Below are 22,513 nucleotides of genomic sequence, written 5' to 3'. Positions count from 1 at the left end.
GACAAACAACAATTGGAAATAAGCCCACTGAGAGATTTATCATCTTCTTTTTATGCAACTGGAACCCAAAACGCTATTTCTATTTGGTTAGGGGTGATTCGGGTGCAGACCCAAAAAACACCATGCGAATTGAAATAAGCCCAATCCAGGTTTATTCGTCTTCTTTCTACGCATATGGAAGCGAAAGGACGGTGCTTTGTTATTTAGGTCTCATTAAATACACTTTGCGATTTCAGGGTCAATGTGCATTTACACCAAAGAACACGAATTGAAATAAGCGCAATCCAAGATTCTCCTTTCTATGTAGATGGAAGCCAAAACAACCTGTTTTGCCTTCTTTAGACTGATTACACTTTGCTTTGCTATATTTGAGTGAATGACAACGAAGGAAGTATCAAAGCTTATTCGTCCTCTTTCTATTGAGATGAAACTAAAACACCTATGCTTGATATGGGCTGATAACATACATTTCATTTTGAGTTTTGGGTTCGTGTGCATTCTAACCGCTAAAACAGCAATTGGAAATAAGCACAATCAGAGCTTTATCATCTTTTTATGTAGATGGAACCCAAAACTCCTTTTTGTGTGGTTGGGGGTGATTCTGGTGCACATCCAAAAAACACCATGCGAATTGAAATAAGTGCAATCAAAGCTTATTCGTCCTCTTTCTACACATATGGAAGCGAAAAAATGGTGTTTTGTCATTTTGGTCTCTTTACATACACTTTGCAATTTCTGGGTTAATGTTGCATTAACACCAAAGAACACGAATTGAAATGAGCGCAATCCAAGATTCTTCTTTCTAAGTAGATGGAACCCAAAACAACCTGTTTTGCTGTGTTTAGGTTCATTACACGTCGCTTTTATATGTGGGTGAATGAATACCGAAAGAACAATCAAAGCTTATTCGTCCTCTTTCTTTTGAGATGGAACCAAAACACCTATGCTTAATTTGGGCTGATAACAAACATTTCACTCTGCGATTTTTGGGTGATTGTGCATTCTAACCCGAAAAACAATTAGAAATAAGCCCACTGAGAGCTTTATCATCTTCTTTTTATGCAGCTGGAACCCAAAACGCTATTTCTATTTGGTTAGGGGTGATTCGGGTGCACACCCAAAAAACACCATGCGAATTGAAATAAGCTCAATCCAGGTTTATTCATCTTCTTTCTACGCATATGGAAGCGAAAGGACGGTGCTTTGTTATTTAGGTCTCATTAAATACACTTTGCGATTTCAGGGTCAATGTGCATTTACACCAAAGAACACGAATTGAAATAAGCGCAATCCAAGATTCTTCTTTCTATGTAGATGGAACCCAAAACAACCTGTTTTGCCTTCTTTAGACTGATTACACTTTGCTTTGCTATATTTGAGTGAATGACAATGAAGGAAGTATCAAAGCTTATTCGTCCTCTTTCTACACATATGGAAGCGAAAAAATTGTGTTTTGTTATTTTGGTCTCATTACATACACTTTGCCATTTCTGGGTTAATGTTGCATTAACACCAAAGAACACGAATTGAAATGAGCGCAATCCAAGATTCTTCTTTCTAACTAGATGGAACCCAAAACAACCTGTTTTGCTGTGTTTAGGTTCATTACACTTCGCTTATATGTGGGTGAATGAATACCGAAAGAACAATCAAAGCTTATTCGTCCTCTTTCTTTTGAGATGGAACCAAAACACCTATGCTTAATTTGGGTTGATAACAAACATTTCACTCTGTGATTTTTGGGTGAATGTGCATTCTAACCCGAAAAACAACAATTGGAAATAAGCCCACTGAGAGCTTTATCATCTTCTTTTTATGCAGCTGGAACCCAAAACGCTATTTCTATTTGGTTAGGGGTGATTCGGGTGCACACCCAAAAAACACCATGCGAATTGAAATAAGCTCAATCCAGGTTTATTCGTCTTCTTTCTACGCATATGGAAGCGAAAGGACGGTGCTTTGTTATTTAGGTCTAATTAAATACACTTTGCGATTTCAGGGTCAATGTGCATTAACACCAAAGAACACGAATTGAGATAAGCGCAATCCAAGATTCTCCTTTCTATGTAGATGGAACCCAAAACAACCTGTTTTGCCTTCTTTAGACTGATTACACTTTGCTTTGCTATAGTTGAGTGAATGACAACGAAGGAAGTATCAAAGCTTATTCGTCCTCTTTCTATTGAGATGGAACTAAAACACCTATGCTTGATTTGGGCTGATAACATACATTTCATTTTGAGTTTTGGGTTAGTGTGCATTCTAACCACTAAAACAGCAATTGGAAATAAGCACAATCAGAGCTTTATCATCATCTTTTTATGTAAGATGGAACCCAAAACTCCTTTTTGCTTTGGTTGGGGGTGATTCTGGTGCACATCCAAAAAACACCATGCGAATTGAAATAAGTGCAATCAAAGCTTATTCGTCCTCTTTCTACACATATGGAAGCGAAAAAATGGTGTTTTGTTATTTTGGTCTCTTTACATACACTTTGCGATTTCTGGGTTAATGTTGCATTAACACCAAAGAACACGAATTGAAATAAGCTGTCAGGGTTGCTTCAAGATCCCAGCTCACAGAGGATCACGCTAGCCAACGGTCATTAAGTAAAAGTCTTTATTGAGTTACAGTTTCCATTCTCAAGCTGCTGCGTGCAACTCTACGTCTAGTAGCTAGACCGGCGAAGCTCCGTCTGAATCTCCGCCCCTCGTACACCAACTTAGTATCCTAGCCCTGCTCCACCTTTACCGCCTGACTGTTCTTCTCTGGGTCCCTCTGCCCCCCTGGTTCTCTTCCTTCCGGGATTCTTCTTCCGCTGACCCCCCGGACCCTCCTGTCTCCTTGCGCCGGGCTTTAGGACCCGGCTCCCTTTCCGGGCTGCCTACTGCGTCGCCTTCCTGTGCATTTGAACTTGGCGCGCGCGCCCAACCTTCCACCTTCCGTCTAACCGTCTCTTCGCTCCCAGATGGAGGTGTGGCCACTCCTGACTCGTGCCCTCCCTCCTGTTGTGAGCTGCCAGCGCTTGCCCCCTGGCTCCCTTCCTCTTCTCTGTTCTCTGGCGGTGACGCTGGTCCCGATCTCCAACTGCTCTCCTCTGAGTCCCCTCTGGCTCTATCTTCCTGGGGTGCCCCCCTAAACTCCCCCCTTGCCCTGGCCACTGGTGCTCCTTTCTGTGAATCCTCCGATTCACTGGAAAGGCTCGGAGATCTCGGGTCGTCGTCATCGCTCATCTTTTCTTCTGCCTCCTCCCCTTCGCTCTCTGTTTCCTCCCTTGCCCTTGCCTCTGCTCCTGAACCCCTGACATCCATCCCCCCCTCGAAGCCCCCCACTCCCCCTTCCCCTCCTTCCGGTGCTGGAGTTGGGTGCTGCTGTGTCAAGGGGACGAATGTCGGGTACCGTTCGCTTCCCGTAGCGGGCCTCCTTCCGAAGTCTTCCGGTTCTTCCTCCCTGCTCTCGTCGACGACGGTCACCTCTGCTTCCATCTCTGTGCCGCCGTGCTCGAAACCAGGGTCGTCCCCGAAAACGTCCATGTCCGTCTCTCCCTCACTTCCTCCTGGCGGCGTTGCTCGTCCTGGACCTTCTTGCCACTTCCTGCGCCACTGCTCCTCTGGTCTGTCGTCCCACCAATACGAGGGTTCTGAGGCAGATCCCGAGGGTGACCCCTCCGGGGAACGGACGTCTCGTGTCGGGTCCTCGTCCGAGTCGAACCCCCGGAACGTGCTGGCCGAAAGTGTGGGCGTGAAAAGCCAGTCGTCGAAAAAGTCTGCTGGCATTGGTCTATGTGGGAAGAGGGCATGAAACTCGTCTTTGAGCAGAGGTTCGTCCAAGGCGTAGCCCGGCACCCAGCTGTTCGCACTGGCCGGGGTGCCCTCCTTGGCGAGAAAGTATTCTACCCCTTCTTCCCCCCATCTGGAATCCAAAATCTCTGTGACTTCGTTGATGCGCTCCTTCTGTGCCCCTCCTGCGCGCCCTGTTCTGTCTCTGACCGGACTCGGCGCCGTTCCGGGTTCCTGAAACCTGTGCGGTGCCTTGTAGGGAGTGAGCACCGATCTGTGGAACACCGGATGCATTCTGGAACCCTCCGGAAGCGCCAGCCTGAAGGCCACCGGGTTGATCTGCTCTTCGACTTGATAGGGCCCCAGTTGCTTATGCCCTAGTTTCTTCTTGGCCAACGACCTGGCCGGCACTGCGTGGGCTGCTAACCAGACCCAGTCTCCCACGTGGAGCTCTTCGCCAACCCTTCTACTCTTGTCCGCTTGTACCTTGTATGCGTGCTTGGCCAGCTCCAGGTGGCGCCTCAGCTGATCGTGGACTTCCTGCAGCTCCGACGCGAACGCATCTGCCGTCTGCGGCTCCCCCTCCCCCAGCCTTTCCAGTCCCGGAAAAGTTCTGGGGTGTCTCCCGTTGTTGGCGAAGAACGGCGTGATCCCCGTGGACACGTGCTTCGTGTTGTTGTAGGCGAACTCGGCGAGCGGCAGGTAATCCACCCACGTCGCAGGCTGTTGATTTGCATAACACCTCAAGTACTGCTGCATGATGGCATTGACCCGCTCGGCTTGCCCGTTGGTCTGCGGGTGTCTCGCCGACGCCAGGTTGATCTTGACGTTCAGGAAGCCCATCAGCTTCTGCCAGAAATTCGAGATGAACTGCCGCCCCCGGTCGGACAGAATAGACCGTGGCAGACCGTGAACCTTGAACACGTGGTCTATGAACAGTTTGGCGGTTTGCTCCGCCGTGGTCACCTTCGCACACGGAATGAAATGTGCCATCTTGGAAAACAGGTCCACCACCACCAGCACTGCCGTCTTGCCCCTCGAGCTGGGCAGATCCGTGACAAAGTCCAGGGCCACTCTCTCCCAAGGTTCGACCGGAGTTTGCAGCGGTTCCAACAGTCCGGCCGGCGGTCTATGCACTGGCTTCGCCCTCTGGCAGGTGTCACACCTCGCCACGTAGTCCGCGACCTCCCCTCTCATTCCAGGCCACCAGAAATCCCTGGCGACTAATTCCACCGTCTTCTCCTTGCCGAAGTGCCCAGCCGTGGGCGCGTCGTGCAGCTGCTGCAGCACCTTGGCGCGAAGTTCGTCTCCCGGCACGTAGATGGCCCCTTTACGGATGAGCAATCCATCTCGTATCTGGAAACCGTCGGCCGCTGCCTTGCCCCTTTGCACCTCTGCCATCTTTGCTTGTGCGAAGGAGTCCCCCTGCAACGCTCGTCGCACCGCCTCCAGGTCCACGGTTGCCGCGGCGCACGCCCACACTGTTGGTGCGAAGATGTGCATGGCGGCCGCTGGCGTTGCGTCCTCCAGATACTGTGGCTTACGAGAGAGAGCGTCCGCCATGATGTTGGTGTCCCCCGGGACATACTCTATTCGGAAGTCGAAGTTCGCAAAGAACTCAGCCCAACGTATCTGCCTCTGGTTCAGGAACTGTGCCGTGCGCCAGTGCTCTAGGTTCTTGTGGTCCGTGCAAACCTGCACCGTGTGCTTGGCGCCGATCAGAAAGTGCCTCCACGCCTTGAACGCTGCATGAATGGCCAGCAACTCCCTGTCCCATATGGTGTAGTTCTGCTCGGACTTGCTGAGCTTCCTGGAGTAAAACGCTCCCGGTCGCCACACCCCTTGCGGGTCTTTCTGCAGCAGGACCGCCCCCACGGCTCTGTCCGAGGCGTCTGTCTCCACCCTCATCGGCTTGCTGGGGTTGACGTGAAGCAGCTGCTCTTCCGACGTGAAGAGACGCTTGAGTGCCTGAAAGGACTGTTCCGCCTGCTCTGTCCAAATGAACTTCTTTTTCTTGGAGCTAAGCGTGTCAGTGATGGCCGCCGTCTGCATAGCGAAGCCCTTGATAAACTTGCGATAGAAGTTCGCAAAGCCGACAAACCGTTGGACCTCCTTCCGGTTGCGCGGGCTCTTCCAATCCAACACCGCTTGAACCTTGGCGCTGTCCATGGCGAGCCCCTTGTCAGACAGCTTGTAGCCCAGAAAATCCACCTCCGTCACGTCAAATTGGCACTTCTCCAGCTTGGCGTAGAGCCTATGTTGCTTTAGCCTGTTCAGCACTTCCTTGACGTGTTTGTCATGCTCCTGTTGCGACTCCGAAAAGATCAGGATGTCATCTAAGAAACAGACGCACGTCTTGTAGAGAAGTCCCGCCAACACGTGATGCATGAATGCTTGAAAAACGTGGGCGCCATTTTGCAATCCAAACGGCATAACTCTATATTCGTAGGTCCCCAGTGGCGTGAACATGGCTGTTTTCCACTCATCTCCCTCCCGCATGCGAATGAGGTTGTACGCCCCTCGCAGGTCCAACTTGGTGAACACTCTGCCCTTCCGCACCTTTGCGAGGAGGTCGTCAATTCGGGGCATGGGGAAGTCCGATGGCTTAGTCACACTGTTCAAGATCCTGTAATCCACTACAAGTCTCTTTTGGGGCGTATCCCGCTTCTTAACGAAGAACACCGGACTGCCTCCCGCTGCCTTGGACTCCCGGATGAAACCGCGCTCCAAATTATGATCTATGAACTCCTTGAGTTCTTGCAGTTCGTCCTCTGACATGGAATACAGTCTCCCCTTAGGCAGCGCCGCCCCTGGCAGCAGGTCAATCTTGCAGTCATATGGCCTGTGAGGTGGTAGCCGGTCTGCCTCCTTCTCACAGAAAACTTCCAAAAATTCTGCGTACTTGTGGGGAATCGCTTGCAGCGTGCCTAGCAGCAGCTGTGACTCCTCTTCCTCTCCTTCCTGCCTGGGCACGATGCAGTGTTCAGCACAAAAGGAAGAGCTGAAGGTCAGCTGCCTCTGGTACCAAGCCAGCGTTGGGCTGTGCTTGTCCAGCCAACTCATGCCCAACACAATGGGCGTGTCTGATAATTGAGTGACGTTGAAGCTGATGACTTCTTTGTGATTCCCAAGTCGCATCACCATTGGTGGCGTTTGCTGCACCACTTGCCCCCCTAGCAGCTCCCTGCCGTCCACCGTGACAACCTGCAGGGGCAGTGTGGCCGGCAGCAACTGTATAGCATGCTTGTTTACAAAGTCCTGCCCTATAAAGTCCGCATTGCTGCCTGAGTCAATGGTGATTGGCACGTCCATGGTGATGCCATTGGGCAGCTGGAGCGATGCGGTGAGCCTCACCACTGGTTTGGGCGGGAGGGGGTTCACGGGCTGTAAAATCTCTGGGGACTGCATCATTAACACGTCTGGCTGGGCCCCAGTGCCTCTTCCTCCAGCCAGACTGCGTCGTTTCCCTGCTGTGGTCCTCCTTGCTGCGTTGCTGCAGTCACCATTGCTGAGGCTGCAGTGAGCTTGTTGAGCCTCTGGGGACACTCTTTCGCCATATGCCCTGGCTCCTCACAGACGTAACACTTCCTGTTCCCTCTAGGAGGCTTCGCTTTCACTGCTGCTGGTGCTAGGGCTCTGGTTGCTGACTGAGCCCTGGCACCTCCAACCTCCATAGGTTCAGCTCCTCCTCCTGGCGGAGGCGTGGATTGCGTACGCGCTGCTTCTCTGGGAAAGAAGGAGGAGCCCCTGGCTGTTTCGCGCCCTCCACGCCCTTCGTCCCTGCTCCACGGACGTCCTTCCAGCCGCACCCCCACTGCCAGCGCCCTCTGCACGACCTCCTGGGTGGTTCGGGGTCTCTCCCCCCTCGCAATTTCATCTTTCACAGAGCTGTGTAATCCCTCCCAGAACAGGTCTCTTACAGGAGTCGAATCTCTGTCCCATTCTAGGGCACTGGCCAAGGCGAAAAAGCGGGCATGGTACTGCCGTACGCTGGCCCTTCCCTGTTTCAGTCCATGAATCTGTTGCCTAGCAAGATCCACGTCAATGCTTGATAAAAAACACGCATCCATAGCTTTAATAAAGGCATTCGCATTTTGGAGCGCCGGATCGTTATCCCTCCACAAATTGCGCAGCCATGCTCTGGCATCCCCATGCAAATAAGACATGATGAATCCCACTTTCTCTTGCTCATCTCTAAAATCTTTACTCAGCAGTTGCAGTGCACACAGTACGTCTGCTTTAAAATTGGGATACTGTTGCAGGTTCCCATCGAAGTGAGAGACCAGACCGCCTGTGCGTCTCCCCAACCCAATCCCCTCTGGTTTGGGTGTCTGTTGCCCTTGCTTCGTAAGCACTTCCAACCTGACCTGGAGATCCCTGTAGGCGGCAGCTGCGTCCTCCTCTCTCTTCCTGGATGCGAGAGCCTCGGCATTCAGCTGTGACACTGCTTCTCTGAGTTCCGCTATCTGCTGTTCAGCCGTCATGTCGGCTGCCGTTCGTGAGCTCGCTAGTAGGCACCTGCTTCTCTCCTCTCCTCGAGGCTGTAGATGCCCACAAATAAGGGGACGGAGCTTACTGTCAGGGTTGCTTCAAGATCCCAGCTCACAGAGGATCACGCTAGCCAACGGTCATTAAGTAAAAGTCTTTATTGAGTTACAGTTTCCATTCTCAAGCTGCTGCGTGCAACTCTACGTCTAGTAGCTAGACCGGCGAAGCTCCGTCTGAATCTCCGCCCCTCGTACACCAACTTAGTATCCTAGCCCTGCTCCACCTTTTCCGCCTGACTGTTCTTCTCTGGGTCCCTCTGCCCCCCTGGTTCTCTTCCTTCCGGGATTCTTCTGACGCTTACCCCCCGGACCCTCCTGTCTCCTTGCGCCGGGCTTTAGGACCCGGCTCCCTTTCCGGGCTGCCTACTGCGTCGCCTTCCTGTGCATTTGAACTTGGCGCGCGCGCCCAACCTTCCACCTTCCGTCTAACCGTCTCTTCGCTCCCAGATGGAGGTGTGGCCACTCCTGACTCGTGCCCTCCCTCCTGTTGTGAGCTGCCAGCGCTTGCCACCTGGCTCCCTTCCTCTTCTCTGTTCTCTGGCGGTGACGCTGGTCCCGATCTCCAACTGCTCTCCTCTGAGTCCCCTCTGGCTCTATCTTCCTGGGGTGCCCCCCTAAACTCCCCCCTTGCCCTGGCCACTGGTGCTCCTTTCTGTGAATCCTCCGATTCACTGGAAAGGCTCGGAGATCTCGGGTCGTCGTCATCGCTCATCTTTTCTTCTGCCTCCTCCCCTTCGCTCTCTGTTTCCTCCCTTGCCCTTGCCTCTGCTCCTGAACCCCTGACATAAGCGCAATCAAAGATTCTTCTTTCTAAGTAGATGGAACCCAAAACAAGCTGTTTTGCTGTGTTTAGGTTCATTACACTTCGCTTATATATGTGGGTGAATGAATACCGAAAGAACAATCAAAGCTTATTCGTCCTCTTTCTTTTGAGATGGAACCAAAACACCTATTGTCAGGGCTGCCTCAGGTCCCAGCTCACAAGAGACCAACGCCAGGTCCAGTTTATATACAAAAATGTTTATTGAAGTCCATTGTACGCTCCACAGCCGAGGAGCGCAGCCCCACGTCTGTTACGCTTAGACCGCTGAAGTCCCCTCTGAGTCAGTCCCTCCTCTGCACCAGTTTAAGAGGGCTGTGCTGCTCCACCTCTTCCTTTCTTTCCTTTTCCGCAGGGTCTTCCTGCCCCCTGGGGTTTCGCCCCTCCTGGATTCCCCTGACGCTGAATCCTCAGACAGCTCTTCCCCCCTCCTGCGTGCTTTGGGACCTGGCTCCTCCCCCGGGCTCTCTGTTCTTCCGCGCGCCTCCACATTTGAACTTGGCGTGCGTTCGCAACCTCCAACCTTCCTCTTGACAGTTACACTACTCCCTGCACTACTCCCCTCCCTTTCCGGGAGGATGTCTTGCTCCGATCTTCCCTCCCTCTCTGCTTTCGGATCTGCTTCTCCTGTCACACTGGAATCTCCACCCCCTTCACTGCGCTCTGGCGGAGAAACCGGTCCCGACTCCCAGCTCCCACTTTGGGTTCCCCTGCTGGTCCCCTGCTCCTGACGAGTCCTCCCTGTGACTCCCCTCGGCCTTACCACAGGCGCCCCCTTCTGGGAATCCTCCGATTCACTTGAAAGACTCATGGAATCCCTCAAATCATTGTCATCCTCTTCCTCGCTGTCCTGGGATTCTTCCCCCTCGCTCTCCGTCTCCCCCCTCACCTGTGCCTCTGTCCCTGAACCCCTGACATCCATCCCCCCCTCGAAGTCCACCCCCGAGCACGATCCCCTTTGAGGGCTCGATTCTGGCGTTGTCTCCTCTGCGGAGGAGAACCCCCGGAAAGTGCTGGCTGAAAGTGTGGGCGTAAAAAGCCAGTCGTCGAAATACTCGGCTGGCATGGGCCTGTGTGGGAAAAGGGCATGGAACTCGTCTTTGAGAAGAGGTTCCTCCAGAGCGTAGTCCGGCACCCAACTGTTGGCGCTGGCCGGGGTACCTTCTCTGGCGAGAAGATATTCTACTCCCTCTTCCCCCCATCTCGAGTCCAGAATTTCTGTGACCTCGTTGAGTGGCGTGGCCCTCGGTGACTTCCCCCCCCCTTGGTGACTCTCTGCGTGGTTCTGGTGCCGTCCCCGACTCCTGAAATCTGTGTGGGGCCTTGTAGGGCGTGAGCACCGACCTATGAAAGACCGGGTGCATTCTGGAACCTTCCGGGAGGGTCAACCGAAAAGCTACGGGATTGATCCTGGCCTCAACTCGGTACGGCCCTAGCTGCCTGTGTCCTAGCTTCTTCTTAGCTAACGACTTGGCCGGCATCGCTTGGGCTGCTAACCATACCCAGTCCCCCACCTGGATGTCTTCCCCTGCCCTCCTGTGCCTGTCCGCCTGCACTTTATAGGCTTGTTTAGCTAGCTCCAAGTGCCGCCGAAGCTCCTCGTGGACCTCCTGCAGTTCTGCTGCTAAATGGTCAGCTCCCTGCGGCTCCCCCTCCCCCGTCGTCACCAACCCCGGGAAGGTTCTGGGATGTCGCCCATTGTTGGCGAAGAACGGTGTCACACCCGTTAACGCGTGCTTCGTGTTGTTGTAGGCAAACTCGGCCATCGGCAAGTAGTCTACCCAAGCTGCAGGTCGTTGACTGGCGTAGCATCTCAGGTACTGCTGCATGATGGCGTTGACCCTTTCCGCTTGGCCGTTTGTCTGTGGATGTCTTGCCGACGCAGTGACAGGAGCAGTGAAACGGTCAGGAGGAAGGTGGCCGGCTGGGCGCACGCGCCAAGTCCGAATGCACAGCAGGAAACCCGGATTGGGAACCAGGTCCTAAAGCCCGCCGGAGGGAGGGGAGGACTCAGGAGACTCAGCGTCAGAAGAGTCTAGGAGAGGCGAGACCCCAGCGGACAGGCGGGCCCAGAGGAGAAGAGAGCAGAGGAAGAGGTGGAGCAAGGCTAGAGTCTTAAACTGGTGTCTGGGGGGAGGAGATTCAGACGGAGCTTCAGCGGTCTACAGTTTGAGATGTAGAGCTGCGCGCCGCGGCTGTGAAAGCGAAACTGAGCTTCAATAAAGACTGTTTTATATAACAACGAACTGGCGTTGGTCCTTTGTGAGCTGGGACCTAGGGCAGCTCTGACAGTAATGATACATTTGGCACAAGATATTGGGCATAATATCCAATTTTCATCTTGGGAAAAATTATGGAGGGTTAGAACTGCTTCAAATGTTTGTTGGAAATGCAAAGAGAAAGAAATGTGGTGGACAAAAGCATTCTGAGAAATGATTTATAATGAATTGAAAAAAATGTTTAAAGTAATGTTTGCGAAAAATCCAGAGTCTTTTATTAGGTGTTAAATAGTGGGTAGACATAGCAGACAACACAGCAATTTCTCCAAAGCAGCTCTTTATTTGTAAGCTGGAACAGAACAGAATAGCAAACAGCTCAGCCGGCCTGCTTTTATAGGCAGCCGGCTGTCAACATTGTAGCAACAACAACCCAGGGTTTCCCGCCTAAAGTAACTGATGTGGACCTGTGTGAAAACTATATACTATACACGATACTCCGGGTGGCCAGGGTGAGAACTTCAATACATAACACCAGGTTTTTTAGGTGCAGAAATTCCAAAGGAGCAGAAATGACTATTTATGTATGCGATGACAGCAGTGTGGATACTATTGCAAAGAAGATAAAGTCCTGAGCAGAGGACTTTGAATGGTTGATATGGCGAAATTGGAAATTGACTGGGAAAATCAGAAACCAGGAAGAGAATAAATTTAAGAAAGAATAGGAAAAAATTATATTGTATAAGCTACTAAAAACTTTAGCAGGATTTGAGAAATGCTTGTAATGTACAAAAAAAATGGTAGAAAGATTATTTTTATATTAAAAAAAGAAATAAAATAAGGGAAGCAGCTGGGGAGGGAGATTGATAATGGGAACCATGGAAGGGTGGAGGGGAGTCGAAGGATTCAGGGAATCCTAAATGATGATTAATGTCTGGATTTAAATTTGTTATGTAAAACTTAATAAAAATATGTTTTCATTTAAAAAAGGATAATGTTCCAAGTATAATAATACTTTATTATAATAATAAAGTGCAAATATATAGATATAGCTAGCAGTATGCAGTAGAGCTGCATACCAAATTTGGTCAAATCCCAAACTCAATCAAACCAGTTCAAGGCACAGATCTACCTTCCCTGATAAGGGTTCCATGACAAATCTAAGCTCCAATTCCCTCCACACAAAGCAGCCCATCATATGCTCATCAAAGCACTTTGCCCATTCAGTGACCGGAATGGAATGCTCTATCCCATACCAATAGTCAACTGAGGGCCAGATAACAGTTGACCTTAACTGCATAGTTCTGTGCAGGTTTCTTTTCTTCATCCCTTCACAAACTGCAGATGCAGAGTTCCTGATTTAGTTTGCAAATTGAGCATATAGGAGGACCTTGCTGTGGCCCTGGCCCCTGACTCTGGGGTTGCGGCACTCATCTCGCTTTACTGGCTGAGGGAGCCAGCGTTTGTCTGCAGACAGCTTCCGAGTCATGTGGACAGCATGACAAAGCCGCTTCTGGCGAACCAGAGCAGCACATGGAAACGCCATTTACCTTCCTGCCGGAGTGGTACCTATTTATCTACTTGCACTTGACGTGCTTTCAAACTGCTAGGTTGGCAGGAGCAGGGACCGAGCAACGGGAGCTCACCCTGTTGTGGGGATATGAACCACGGACCTTCTGATTGGCAAGCCCTAGACCCTGTGGTTTAGACCACAGCACCATCCATGTCCCAGTCCACCCTAACCTTATACCGTAACCCTAAACCCTACCCACAACCTGACCCTAACTCCTAAACCGTAGGACACCCCTTACCCCCTAACCCACAGATACTTCTTGCACCTTTAGGGTTAGGGTTGGGTTTGAGTTAGGGTTAGGGCCAGGGTCAGGGTTAGGGTTAAGTTAAGAGTTAAGTTAAGAGGAGGGACAAAGAGTTAAGTTAAGAGGTTTAAATTAGAATTAGGGTTAAGGTTAGGTATAGGGTTAAATTTGGCTTAGGTTTAGGTTTAGGTTTAGGCTTAAGTTTGGGTTAGGGTTAAGGTTCGGGATAGGGTTGGGTTTAAGTTAATATTAGTGAGTGCTAGGGTGAGGGTTAGGTTTGAGTTAGGGTGAGCATTAAGGTTAAGGTTTGGGATAGGGTTGGGTTTGAGTAAGAGAAGAACAGCAGCAGGAGCAATATAATTATATTATTTATACTCCACCCATCTGGCTGCGTTTCCCAAGTCACTTGTGGCCGCTTTCAATAAAAGGTAAAAACATGAGCGGATGCAGCTCTGACACTCATGAATTTAGAAACTCTCAATTCCCATAGAATTCCCAAAGAAGACCTGGGAATTGTAGCTCTGAGCTTCTTTACAGAGGGTTGGACTAGATGACCCTTGGGTTCCCTTCCATCTCTACCATTCCATCGCTACCATTCTAGGATGCTCCCTGTCTCTCTCTCTCTCGCTCACTCACACACTCACTCCTCCTTTTCATGGCAGTTTCACCTTTTTCTGCACTCCTAGCTCGGAAGGGCTGAAGAGGCTGCGCTGTCACCATGTTGGGCGAGGGCAGGGGTATCGGAAGGAAGTGCCGCCGGAGGAGAGGCAAGAGGACAGGAAGGGGAGGGAAACGGGCGAGGGCAGGGATACCGGAAGGAGGTTCCAACCGGAGGAGAGACGAGCGGAAAGGGAGGGGAAAGGGCGGAAGAGGCGCTGCGACGCTGGGCCAGCAGAGACGTGCCGAGCCAGGCTGGCCCTCTCTCTTTCTCCCAGCCGCTCTCTCTCGACCCCGCTCTCCCCAGGGTGCAGCCCTGCCCCCCGCCCCGCCCTCACCTGCCTTTCTCCCCCAGTGGCTTTCTTCTAGTGCCGCCATTTTGGGCTGTGCTGCCGCCATGTTGGGCGAGGGCAGGGGTACCGGAAGGAGGTGCCACAGGAGAGGCAAGAGGACAGGAAGAAGAGGGAACTGGGCGGAAGAGGCTGTGCTGCCGCCATGTTGGGCGAGGGCAGGAGTACCGGAAGGAGGTGCCAGCGGAGGAGAGGCAAGAGGACAGGAAGGGGAGGGAAACGGGCGAGGGCAGGGATACCGGAAGGAGGTTCCAACCAGAGGAGAGACGAGCGGAAAGGAAGGGGAGGGGAAAGGGGGGGAGAGGCGCTGCGACGTTGGGCCAGCAGAGACGTGCCGAGCCAGGCTGGCCCTCTCTCTTTCTCCCAGCCGCTCTCTCTCGACCCCGCTCTCCCCAGGGGGCAGCCCTGCCCCCCGCCCCGCCCTCACCTGCCTTTCTCCCCCAGTGGCCTTCCTCTCGTGCCCCTTTGTGGAGGGATGGTGCGGGTGGGCTGCGGAAGCCAAACGGAGCCTCTCGTGGGCGAGGAACTGCAGCTTGCCGCCCCTGCCTCACGCGCGACCACAACAGCAACACGCGCGAAGGTGGGGGCCGGCCTTCTCCCTCGCAGGAGAGAGCGACTCTGCGTGCACATAGAGTTCTGCGCATCTCATACTGTATATGCTTACACAGGAAGGGAGGCATTCAAAAAATATGATGTCATGCCTACCCATGGAAGTGACACAGTCCAGAATCAAGCTACCTGCACCTGCCACCTCGCTCTGGCTGGCTGGGGTGGGGAACCTGGGGTCCTCCAAAAGTCGCAGGACTAGGACTCCCATCAGCTTCAGCCAGCATGCTCAGTGGCCAGGGACAAATGGGAGATGCAGCGCCCAGAATTGCAGCTCTGCTAACTCTTTTCAGTTAAGTATTGACATTTTTCTGTGTTTAGCAGTCACTATGCATCTTTGGCTCGCCTGTCCATTGCCCCATCCCCATCCTCTTGCATGTCATCTTACCACATGTTACATGAGCTGGGCTCTAGGTGTTGCATACCACAGAGACATGCAGAATGCCATAGCAGAAACTGCAGGTGACTAGTCTCCTGATTCATCAGCAGATTTAAAAAAAAATAAATATGTTTTTTATTACATTTTCATTTCAAATACACAAACAAAATACACAATTTCATATCTTTCCTTACTCCCCGTAGAGCATTGACTTCCCTCCTTCCCTTCTGCAGGTTTTCTTATTCCAATCTCTAATCCACAGTTCCTGAGTAGTATCTGAACCATGACATAAGATTTATTTCAGTCCTGCTAACGTCCTCAAACTTCAACAGTTCTCACTTATATAATCCATAAATTTACTCCATTCTTTTTGGTACTTTGTTTCCTCCTGATTGCGGATCCTATGGATCAGTTTTGCTAATTCCGCATATTCGAACATCTTCGTCTGCCACTCCAGTTGGTAATTCCTGTGTTTTCCATTTTTGGGCTATCAAGATACTGGCAGCAGCCGTTGCATAATCTTTGGTCTGCCTTCTTGATATCCTCCTCCATCAAACCTAGCAAAAAAGCTTCGGGTATCTTTTTTAATTTGTTATAGATCAGTTCCCAATTTTTTTTCATTTTGTCACATGTCCACCACATGTGGTAGAAATCACCATCCTTTTCTTTGCATTTCCAACAAATTTTACTACTCGTCCTATACATTTTTGCTAGTTTGACAGGTGTTAAATACCAGCAATATATCATTTTCATTACATTCTCTTTTAGAGTAATGCATGCAGTAAATTTTAAATTCTCATTCCAAAGTTTCATCCATGCATCATATTCAATGTTGTGCCTAAAATCTATTGCCCATTTTATCATTGCCTCTTTTATCAGTTCATCTTTTGTGTTCCATTCTAGTAAGAAATTGTACATTTGTAAAGGTTATTTGGTCCTACTTTCTAGTATATCAATTTGAAATTTAGAATTTTTTTTATCATCGAATCCTGATTTTTTATCATCCTTAAACACGCTCACTTGATGGTATTGCAGCCATCCTGTAAATTTCTCCTCAATGCAATTATAGGGCTTCAGTTTCCATCCTTTCTCTGTTTTCATCAGAATCTCCTCATATGTGGCTCACCTCCCCTCCATGTTCAATTTCTTTACTGTTAACATTTCAACTGTGAGACCCACCACGGTGATTTCCTTTCTTTTTCTTTTTTTAATTTTTTTTTACTGAACTTGATTTATTTATTCACTTGTGACAGAAAAAAATAATTCTCTCCCAGTATTTGTTACACAAGTAGAAATGTAAGTTGTGTTCAACTTCAGTGTTTTCCCCTGGAGGGTATCTCTTTTGCTAACTTGCTAATTTTGTGTGTTTTCTTCGTTCCCAGCACAGCTCCAGTTTCAAGAGCAGATGACTCTTATTTTGCCTTTTCCTCTGCTCTTGTTGCAGCCTCTTCACGCCACTTGGCTTTCTTTGCTAAGTTCCAGCTTGTGAAGGATTCATGGCGTTCAACAGCCCTTTTATCAGAGGCAATCACAGCAAAGCAAGCCATGATTGTCAGGGCAATCATAATGTAACAGGCCTTAACTCGGGCTTTGTTCCTTGCAGCATCCAGCATCTCTGGCCTGCAAAAGAAATTGGGTTGGAACCAATTAGAGCAGCGTTTTTCAACAACCTTCGGTGTTTTCCTTTCTAACAGATTCTTGTTTCTATCCCATACCTCATACAAGGCACTCCGTATCACATGGTTTGTAAATCCTCTGTGCACTTTCACTTTAGCATACCAGAGATAGGAGTGCCACCCATATCTGTTATTGTATGCCTCCAAATCTAACAGGTCTGTGTTTTCTAAAATTATCCAATATTTTATCCAACATAAGCAAGCCACTTCATGGTAAAGTTTTAAATCAGGTATCGAAAAACCACCTCTTTCCTTTCTATCCGTCAGTATTTTAAATGTAATCCTTGGTTTTCTCCCTTGCCATATACGGTAAAACGTGAGAGAACCTTCTGCCATTCTCTGAATTGTCCTGTGCCTCTAATTATAGGAATCGTTTGAAATAAAAATAGCATCTTTGATAATATGTTCATTTCAATCGCTGACATTCTTCCACTTATTGACAACTTTAGTCTATCCCATATTTCCAAGTCTCTTTTAATCTCTTTCTACACTGGTTGATAATTGTCATTGAACAAATTTATATTCTTTGCCGTCATCCAGACTCCAAAGTATTTGACTTTCTTAACCACCTTGATTCCACTTTCTTGTTCCAATATTTCTATCTCGTTCTTTTCCATATTTTTAATCACCATTTTCGTCTTTGTCTTATTCAATTTGAATCCTGCCAGTTGCTAAAACTTCTCAATTTCTTCCATTGCTTTTTTGACACTCATTTGGGGTTCTTCTAGAGTTAATACTCTTAAATTAAGCTTAATTTTTTTGGCACCTATTTTAACTCCTTTTACCTCTGATGTTTCTCTCATATAATTTTCTAATACCTCTAATACCATTATAAATAATAGTGGAGACAGTGGGCACCCCTGTCTGGTTTCCTTTGTGATGTCAAATGATTCTGTCAATACAGTGGTACCCCGCAAGACGAATGCCTCGCAAGACGGAAAACCCGCAAGACGAAAGGGTTTTCTGTTTTGGAGGCGCTTCGCAAGACGAATTTCCCTATGGGCTTGCATCGCAAGACGAAAGCCCATAGGGAAATGCTGGCGGTCGGGAGCAAAGACTTTCGCCCACAGCCGGCCTTCAGAAGAGGACCTCTTCTGAAGGCCGGCGGGGGGCAAAAGTCTTTGCTCCCCCCCGCCTGCCTTCCCCCCGCCTGCCCCGGGCGATCTTAAAATGCTGGCGGGCGGGAGCGAAGCGTTCGCTGCCGACCCCCAGCATTTTAAAATCTCCAAGGGACAGCAGAGAAGTCTCTGTCCCGAGGAGATTTTAAAATGCTGGGGGTCGGGAGGGAAGCGCTGCCGACCCCCAGCATTTTAAAATCTCCCCGTGTCCAGGGGAGGTTTTAAAATGCTGGGGGTCGGGAGCGAAGCGTTCGCTGCCGACCCCAGCATTTTAAAATCTCCAAGGGACAGCAGAGAAGTCTCTGTCCCGAGGAGATTTTAAAATGTTGGGGGTCGGGAGGGAAGCGCTGCCGACCCCCAGCATTTTAAAATCTCCCCGTGTCCCGGGAAGGTTTTAAAATGCTGGGGGTCGGGAGCGAAGCGAGATTTTAAAATGCTGGGGTCGGCAGCGCTTCCCTCCCGACCCCCAGCATTTTAAAATCTCCTTGGGACAGAGACTTCTCTGCTGTCCCTTGGAGATTTTAAAATGCTGGGGTCGGCAGCGAACGCTTCGCTCCCGACCCCCAGCATTTTAAAACCGTCCCGGGACACGGAGAGATTTTAAAATGCTGGGGTCGGCAGCGCTTCGCTCCCGACCCCCAGCATTTTAAAACGCTGTTCCGAAGGGGGGGGCGGGATCACCTGCCCCAGCCGCCCCACTTCGGAACGCTGTTCCGAAGCGGGCAGGGGGGGCGGGAAGACCTGCCCCAGCCGCCCCACTTCGGAACGCTGTTCCGAAGCGGGGAGGGGGGGCGGGAAGACCTGCCCCAGCCGCCCCACTTCGGAACGCTGTTCCGAAGCGGGGAGTGGGGGCGGGGACACCTGCCCCAGCCGCCCCACTTCGGAACGCTGTTCCGAAGCGGGGAGGGGGGGCGGGAAGACCTGCCCCAGCCGCCCCACTTCGGAACGCTGTTCCGAAGCGGGGAGGGGGGGCGGGATCACCTGCCCCAGCCGCCCCACTTCGGAACGCTGTTCCGAAGCGGGGAGGGGGGGCGGGGACACCTGCCCCAGCCGCCCCACTTCGGAACGCTGTTCCGAAGCGGGGAGGGGGGGCGGGATCACCTGCCCCAGCCGCCCCACTTCGGAACGCTGTTCCGAAGCGGGGAGGGGGGGCGGGATCACCTGCCCCAGCCGCCCCACTTCGGAACGCTGTTCCGAAGCGGGGAGGGGGGGCGGGGACACCTGCCCCAGCCGCCCCACTTCGGAACGCTGTTCCGAAGCGGGGAGGGGGGCCGGGAAGACCTGCCCCAGCCGCCCCACTTCGGAACGCTGTTCCGAAGCGGGGAGGGGGGGGCGGGATCACCTGCCCCAGCCGCCCCACTTCGGAACGCTGTTCCGAAGTGGGGAGGGGGGGCGGGGACACCTGCCCCAGCCGCCCCACTTCGGAACGCTGTTCCGAAGCGGGGAGGGGGGGCGGGAAGACCTGCCCCAGCCGCCCCACTTCGGAACGATGTTCCGAAGCGGGGAGGGGGGCGGGAACACCTTCTGAAGGCGGGCAGGGGGCGAAAGTCTTTGTCCCCCCTGCCTGCCTTCCCAGGGGCTTTTAAATCGCCCCGGACAGTGGAGAAGTCCTCCGCTGTCGGGGCGATTTTAAAATGCCGCCCGCCAGCATTTTAAGATCGCCCGGACAGCGGAGAAGTCCTCCGATGTCCCTGGGTTTTTTAAAATGCTGGGGGTGGGAAGAAAAGCCCTTGTCCCCCCCCCCCAGCCTTCAGAAGAGGTCCGGGGACAGACTGTCCCCGGACCTGGTCTGAAGGCGGTTTCCCTAGGAACGCATTAATTGATTTTCAATGCATTCCTATGGGAAACCGTGCATCGCAAGACGAAAAAACCGCAAGACGAAGAGACTTGCGGAACGAATTAATTTCGTCTTGCGAGGCACCACTGTACATTATTCACTATTGTCAGGGGCTCAGGAGCAGAGGCACAGGGGAGAGAGGAAATGGAGAGCGAAGGGGAAGAATCTGAGGGCAGCGGAGGGGAGAATGACAGTGACCCGAGAGATTCCATGAGCCTCTCCAGCGAATCAGAAGATTCCCAGAAGGGGGCGCCGATGGTCAGGGCAAGGGGGGTCCCCGGGGGGATGCACCAGAAGCAAGGGGCCAGCGGGGACTCCCAAAGCAGCAGCGGGAGATCACGATCAGCTTTCCCACCAGAGCGTAGCGGGGGGGAAGAGTCCCATGTGTCAGGGCCAGCGTCTCCTCCAGCAGGGAGAGAAGATGAGTCAGGGCTGACCACGCCTCTATCGGAGAGTGGGGGAACGGAGGGGAGGTCAGGTCCAGCTAGCCTCCCCGAAGGGGGAAGCAGTGACAGGAGCAGTGTAACGGTCAGGAGGAAGGTGACCGGCTGGGCGGGCGCGCCAAGTTCGAATGTACAGGCGCGCGGGACAGCAGAAAACCCGGATGGGGAACCAGGTCCTAAAGCCCGCCGGAGGCAGGGGGAAGACTCAGGGGACTCAGCGTCAGAAGAGTCTAGGAAGGGGAAGACCCCAGCGGACAGGCGGACCCAGAGGAGGAAAGAGCAAAGGAAGAGGTGGAGCAAGGCTAGAGTCTTAAACTGGTGTCTGGGGGGAGGAGACTCAGACGGAGCTTCGGCGGTCTAGAGTTTGAGACGTAGAGCTGCGCGCCGCGGCTGTGAAAGCGAAACTGAGCTTCAATAAAGACTGTTTTATATAACAACGAACTGGCGTTGGTCCTTTGTGAGCTGGGACCTAGGGCAGCTCTGACAACTATTAACTTTGCTCTCTGTTCTGAATAGATTGCCTCAATTCCTCTCAGAAAAGAGCCACTTACCCATCATCCCCATACTTTTCTTCATAAATAACCAAGACAGGTTGTCAAATGCTTTTTCAGCGTCAATAAACATTAATATAGCTGATTTATTATTTCTAACCTCTAAGTATTCCAGAATATTAACAATGTGTCTTACATTATCTTTTAGTTGTCTGCCTGGTAAAAAATCTACTTGGTCTTTATGGATCAGTTCATTTAGTATTATTTTTAATCTGTTCTCCATAATGTCCGCAAATAATTTATAATCATTGTTTAACAGTGATATTGGTCTGAAATTACTGACGTTCAAATAATCTGTATCCTGTTTAGGGATCAGCGTTATATAAGCCTCTTTCCAGGAATTTGGTATCTTACCTCCTTGTAGAATTGAGTTCATCACCTCACAGAGTACCAGTATCAGCTGTTCATTAAGAGTTTTGTAATACTTTGATTCCCCTTCATGGATCACAACCTTGCCATGGCGAAGGGGCTTGAATAACTCAGATAAGCTATGAACTGTGCCGAGCAGGAAACCCAAGATGGACAGGTCATAGTGGAGAGTTTTGACCAAATGTGATCCACCTGGAGCAGGAACCGGCAAGCCACTCCAGTACCCCTGCCAAGAAAACTCCATGGACAAAGACAACAGGCATATAAAAGTTATGACGCTGGAAGATGAGCCCCTCAGGTCGGTTTCTTCACCTGTTTCTTCACCTGTGGATGTGAGAGTTTTCCAAGTATTAGGGGCTTGGAAACTCTGTGTGCAGAAGGGATGATCACCAGAAATGCTACCGTACTTTTCGCACCATAACACTCAGTTTCCCCCCCCTAAAAGGTAAAGGGAAATGTGTGTGCGTGTTATGGAGCGAATGCAGGCAGGAGGAGCCGCTCTTGCTGGCTGTTCGGCAGCCTCTCTTCCTCCGCTTGGCTCGCTGAGAAGCCGGCAACAGCTGAGCAACAGCTGAGTGTCGGGAGACAGCCTCTCTCCCTCCTGTCTGCCTGCTCTATGGCTTTTTGGCGAGGTGGGAGAAGGGAGGCAGCTTGGAAGCCGGCAAGAGCTGCCTGCAGTGTGTAAAAGCCAAGGTGGGAGAAGGGAGACAGCCTCTCTCCCTCCTATCTGCCTGCTCTATGGCTTTTTGGCGAGGTGGGAGAAGGGAGGCAGCCTCTCTTCCTCCTGTCTGCCTGCTCTATGGCTTTTTGGCGAGGTGGGAGAAGGGAGGCAGCTTGGAAGCCGGCAAGAGCTGCCTGCAGCGTGTAAAAGCCAAGGTGGGAGAAGGGAGACAGCCTCTCTTCCTCCTGTCTGCCTGCTCTATGGCTTTTTGGCGAGGTGGGAGAAGGGAGGCAGCTTGGAAGCCAGCAAGAGCTGCCTGCAGCGTGTAAAAGCCAAGGTGGGAGAAGGGAGACAGCCTCTCTTCCTCCTGTCTGCCTGCTCTATGGCTTTTTGGCGAGGTGGGAGAAGGGAGGCAGCTTAGAAGCCGGCAAGAGCTGCCTGCAGTGTGTAAAAGCCAAGGTGGGAGAAGGGAGACAGCCTCTCTCCCTCCTGTCTGCCTGCTCTATGGCTTTTTGGCGAGGTGGGAGAAGGGAGGCAGCTTGGAAGCCGGCAAGAGCTGCCTGCAGCGTGTAAAAGCCAAGGTGGGAGAAGGGAGACAGCCTCTCTCCCTCCTGTCTGCCTGCTCTATGGCTCTCCCTTACACACATGTAAGTGGCTCTTACTCTGCTTTCTTTACAATGAGCTGGA

At 51.4% G+C, this 22,513-nt stretch overlaps 2 long non-coding RNA genes across 2 annotated transcripts in view; one reads left to right on the top strand and one right to left on the bottom strand.

Moving 5' to 3' along the window:
- The first annotated feature begins 14,050 nt into the window (after positions 1 to 14,050).
- Positions 14,051 to 21,449, top strand: LOC144327354 (uncharacterized). The gene is made up of 2 exons (XR_013392443.1): positions 14,051 to 15,084; positions 21,106 to 21,449. It is a non-coding gene; the product is annotated as an uncharacterized LOC144327354 (long non-coding RNA).
- LOC114589276 (uncharacterized) overlaps positions 15,916 to 22,513 on the bottom strand; it is a 37,534-nt gene continuing 30,936 nt past the window's right edge. Inside the window, exons 3-4 of the long non-coding RNA XR_013392442.1 lie at positions 21,151 to 21,489; positions 15,916 to 16,791 (exon numbers count right to left, since the gene is read on the bottom strand). This is a non-coding gene — a long non-coding RNA (uncharacterized LOC114589276). The remainder of the gene's footprint in view (positions 16,792 to 21,150; positions 21,490 to 22,513) is intronic.

This window comes from Podarcis muralis, chromosome 3 (assembly GCF_964188315.1).
Source record: "Podarcis muralis chromosome 3, rPodMur119.hap1.1, whole genome shotgun sequence".
Taxonomy (NCBI): domain Eukaryota; kingdom Metazoa; phylum Chordata; class Lepidosauria; order Squamata; family Lacertidae; genus Podarcis; species Podarcis muralis.
This window is presented reverse-complemented; position numbering and strand designations above follow the sequence as displayed.